General features: G+C 58.3%; 3 non-coding genes across 3 annotated transcripts in view; all 3 read left to right on the top strand.

The window, feature by feature from the left end:
• The first annotated feature begins 596 nt into the window (after positions 1-596).
• On the top strand, positions 597-2,506 carry LOC124590354. The gene has a single exon (XR_006976562.1). It is a non-coding gene; the product is annotated as a small subunit ribosomal RNA (ribosomal RNA).
• Positions 2,507-2,857: 351 nt separating this feature from the next.
• Positions 2,858-3,012, top strand: LOC124590363. Its single transcript, XR_006976570.1, has one exon. It is a non-coding gene; the product is annotated as a 5.8S ribosomal RNA (ribosomal RNA).
• A 188-nt stretch (positions 3,013-3,200) lies between these two features.
• LOC124590358 overlaps positions 3,201-4,661 on the top strand; it is a 4,223-nt gene continuing 2,762 nt past the window's right edge. The window contains exon 1 of the ribosomal RNA XR_006976566.1: positions 3,201-4,661. This exon is cut by the window's right edge and continues 2,762 nt beyond it. This is a non-coding gene — a ribosomal RNA (large subunit ribosomal RNA).

Raw genomic sequence — 4,661 nt, 5'->3', positions numbered from 1 at the left:
TCCTCGCGGGCCCGGTGCGAAGCGCGGTGGACATCTGCAGTGTGCTGGTCCGATTGAGGACTGTGTGCGCTGAGGATGCGCCGCCGCCCGGCGCTCGGCGCCGCGACGCCGTCTGCTGCTCGGTCGCCTCTGCGGTTCTCGCAGGTGGTTTGTATCGCAGCTGTGCGGACGTGTTGGCGCGTGCGCTGTGCTGGGAGAGTTCGCTTCGGCACCCAAGTGGGGCTTTTGTCCTTCTGTGGCGCTGGCGTTGGAGCTGCCGGTCACCGTAGGTGGCGCGTGTTGTCTCCCGCCGGCAATGCCACGACAGCACGCTCCCGGGCCTCTGTCGGCAGCGGCAAGCTCAGTTGGGAGCACGGGTGGTCGCACCTAAAGCGTCTACTCGCCAAACTCCGGGCGATTGCGCCTCTCTCGAACCCGACCAAGTACTTAGGACGGCGCTGCGCGCCGCCGGGACCTGAGAGGGTTTCGAGGTGTATTGTGCAGGGGAGCTCAGCCTCCTCCTGTTTGCAGAATAATTGAGCGGACGCTTGCGTGTTCGCGCGGGCCCCCGGGACACACTCCCGGGCGGCCGGCTGCTCAGCTCTAGTTGACGCAGCTCCCTGGTTGATCCTGCCAGTAGTCATATGCTTGTCTCAAAGATTAAGCCATGCATGTCTCAGTACAAGCCGCATTAAGGTGAAACCGCGAATGGCTCATTAAATCAGTTATGGTTCCTTAGATCGTACCCACGTTACTTGGATAACTGTGGTAATTCTAGAGCTAATACATGCAAACAGAGTCCCGACCAGAGATGGAAGGGACGCTTTTATTAGATCAAAACCAATCGGTCGGCTCGTCCGGTCCGTTTGCCTTGGTGACTCTGAATAACTTTGGGCTGATCGCACGGTCCTCGTACCGGCGACGCATCTTTCAAATGTCTGCCTTATCAACTGTCGATGGTAGGTTCTGCGCCTACCATGGTTGTAACGGGTAACGGGGAATCAGGGTTCGATTCCGGAGAGGGAGCCTGAGAAACGGCTACCACATCCAAGGAAGGCAGCAGGCGCGCAAATTACCCACTCCCGGCACGGGGAGGTAGTGACGAAAAATAACGATACGGGACTCATCCGAGGCCCCGTAATCGGAATGAGTACACTTTAAATCCTTTAACGAGTATCTATTGGAGGGCAAGTCTGGTGCCAGCAGCCGCGGTAATTCCAGCTCCAATAGCGTATATTAAAGTTGTTGCGGTTAAAAAGCTCGTAGTTGGATTTGTGTCCCACGCTGTTGGTTCACCGCCCGTCGGTGTTTAACTGGCATGTATCGTGGGACGTCCTGCCGGTGGGGCGAGCCGAAGGCGTGCGACGCGCCTCGTGCGTGCTCGTGCGTCCCGAGGCGGACCCCGTTGCAATCCTACCAGGGTGCTCTTGAGTGAGTGTCTCGGTGGGCCGGCACGTTTACTTTGAACAAATTAGAGTGCTTAAAGCAGGCAAGCCCGCCTGAATACTGTGTGCATGGAATAATGGAATAGGACCTCGGTTCTATTTTGTTGGTTTTCGGAACCCGAGGTAATGATTAATAGGGACAGGCGGGGGCATTCGTATTGCGACGTTAGAGGTGAAATTCTTGGATCGTCGCAAGACGAACAGAAGCGAAAGCATTTGCCAAGTATGTTTTCATTAATCAAGAACGAAAGTTAGAGGTTCGAAGGCGATCAGATACCGCCCTAGTTCTAACCATAAACGATGCCAGCCAGCGATCCGCCGCAGTTCCTCCGATGACTCGGCGGGCAGCCTCCGGGAAACCAAAGCTTTTGGGTTCCGGGGGAAGTATGGTTGCAAAGCTGAAACTTAAAGGAATTGACGGAAGGGCACCACCAGGAGTGGAGCCTGCGGCTTAATTTGACTCAACACGGGAAACCTCACCAGGCCCGGACACCGGAAGGATTGACAGATTGATAGCTCTTTCTTGATTCGGTGGGTGGTGGTGCATGGCCGTTCTTAGTTGGTGGAGCGATTTGTCTGGTTAATTCCGATAACGAACGAGACTCTAGCCTGCTAACTAGTCGCGTGACATCCTTCGTGCTGTCAGCGATTACTTTTCTTCTTAGAGGGACAGGCGGCTTCTAGCCGCACGAGATTGAGCAATAACAGGTCTGTGATGCCCTTAGATGTTCTGGGCCGCACGCGCGCTACACTGAAGGAATCAGCGTGTCTTCCTAGGCCGAAAGGTCGGGGTAACCCGCTGAACCTCCTTCGTGCTAGGGATTGGGGCTTGCAATTGTTCCCCATGAACGAGGAATTCCCAGTAAGCGCGAGTCATAAGCTCGCGTTGATTACGTCCCTGCCCTTTGTACACACCGCCCGTCGCTACTACCGATTGAATGATTTAGTGAGGTCTTCGGACTGGTACGCGGCATTGACTCTGTCGTTGCCGATGCTACCGGAAAGATGACCAAACTTGATCATTTAGAGGAAGTAAAAGTCGTAACAAGGTTTCCGTAGGTGAACCTGCGGAAGGATCATTACCGACTAGACTGCATGTCGTTCGATGTGCGTGTCGTGTCGCGCAACACGCTACCTGTACGGCTCGCAGTAGCCGTGCGCCGCGTGCGGAACCACGCGTGCTTCTCAAAACTAACGCCAATGTTGTGTGGTACGAGCGCTGAAGCGCTGGAGCGGCTGGCCTGCGGCACCTGGCGCCTGGCGCCGGTTTTGAATGACTTTCGCCCGACTGCCTGTCCGCTCCGGTGTGGAGCCGTACGACGCCCATCGGCCGTGAGGCCGTTGGACACAGAACGCTTGAACAGGGGCCGCCACACGCCTACGTCCCGCCTATGCAACTGTCTTGAAAGAGACAGTGGAAACTAAGAAAAGATCACCCAGGACGGTGGATCACTCGGCTCGTGGGTCGATGAAGAACGCAGCAAATTGCGCGTCGACATGTGAACTGCAGGACACATGAACATCGACGTTTCGAACGCACATTGCGGTCCATGGATTCCGTTCCCGGGCCACGTCTGGCTGAGGGTCGGCTACGTATACTGAAGCGCGCGGCGTTTGCCCCGCTTCGCAGACCTGGGAGCGTCGCGGCCGCCTGTGGGGCCGGCCGCGCCTCCTGAAACGTGCGATGCGCGCCCGTCGCCTGGCGGTTCGCATACCGGTACTTACTCGGTAGCGTGCGCAGCCGGCTGGCGGTGTGGCGTGCGACACCTCGTACAACGACCTCAGAGCAGGCGAGACTACCCGCTGAATTTAAGCATATTACTAAGCGGAGGAAAAGAAACTAACAAGGATTCCCCCAGTAGCGGCGAGCGAACAGGGAAGAGTCCAGCACCGAACCCCGCAGGCTGCCGCCTGTCGTGGCATGTGGTGTTTGGGAGGGTCCACTACCCCGACGCCTCGCGCCGAGCCCAAGTCCAACTTGAATGAGGCCACGGCCCGTAGAGGGTGCCAGGCCCGTAGCGGCCGGTGCGAGCGTCGGCGGGACCTCTCCTTCGAGTCGGGTTGCTTGAGAGTGCAGCTCCAAGTGGGTGGTAAACTCCATCTGAGACTAAATATGACCACGAGACCGATAGCGAACAAGTACCGTGAGGGGAAAGTTGAAAAGAACTTTGAAGAGAGAGTTCAAAAGTACGTGAAACCGTTCTGGGGTAAACGTGAGAAGTCCGAAAGGTCGAACGGGTGAGATTCACGCCCATCCGGCCACAGGCCTCCGCCCTCGGCAGATGGGGCCGGCCGCCCGCGCGGAGCAATCCGCGGCGGGGTCGTGTCCGGTTGCCTTTCCACTCGCCGCGGGGTGGGGCCGTTCCGGTGTGCGGTGGGCCGCACTTCTCCCCTAGTAGGACGTCGCGACCCGCTGGGTGCCGGCCTACGGCCCGGGTGCGCAGCCTGTCCTTCCGCGGGCCTCGGTTCGCGTCTGTTGGGCAGAGCCCCGGTGTCCTGGCTGGCTGCCCGGCGGTATATCTGGAGGAGTCGATTCGCCCCTTTGGGCGCTCGGGCTCCCGGCAAGCGCGCGCGGTTCTTCCCGGATGACGGACCTACCTGGCCCGGCCCCGGACCCGCGCCGCTGTTGGCTCGGGATGCTCTCGGGCGGAATAATCGCTCCCGTCAGCGGCGCTTCAGCTTTGGACAATTTCACGACCCGTCTTGAAACACGGACCAAGGAGTCTAACATGTGCGCGAGTCATTGGGCTGTACGAAACCTAAAGGCGTAATGAAAGTGAAGGTCTCGCCTTGCGCGGGCCGAGGGAGGATGGGGCTTCCCCGCCCTTCACGGGGCGGCGGCCTCCGCACTCCCGGGGCGTCTCGTCCTCATTGCGAGGTGAGGCGCACCTAGAGCGTACACGTTGGGACCCGAAAGATGGTGAACTATGCCTGGCCAGGACGAAGTCAGGGGAAACCCTGATGGAGGTCCGTAGCGATTCTGACGTGCAAATCGATCGTCGGAGCTGGGTATAGGGGCGAAAGACTAATCGAACCATCTAGTAGCTGGTTCCCTCCGAAGTTTCCCTCAGGATAGCTGGTGCTCGTACGAGTCTCATCCGGTAAAGCGAATGATTAGAGGCCTTGGGGCCGAAACGACCTCAACCTATTCTCAAACTTTAAATGGGTGAGATCTCCGGCTTGCTTGATATGCTGAAGCCGCGAGCAAACGACTCGGATCGGAGTGCCAAGTGGGCC

The sequence above is a fragment of the Schistocerca americana genome, unplaced genomic scaffold (genome assembly GCF_021461395.2).
Source record: "Schistocerca americana isolate TAMUIC-IGC-003095 unplaced genomic scaffold, iqSchAmer2.1 HiC_scaffold_759, whole genome shotgun sequence".
Lineage (NCBI taxonomy): Eukaryota > Metazoa > Arthropoda > Insecta > Orthoptera > Acrididae > Schistocerca > Schistocerca americana.
The sequence above is the reverse complement of the archived record's forward strand: the minus strand, read 5'-3'. Positions and strand labels throughout refer to the sequence as shown.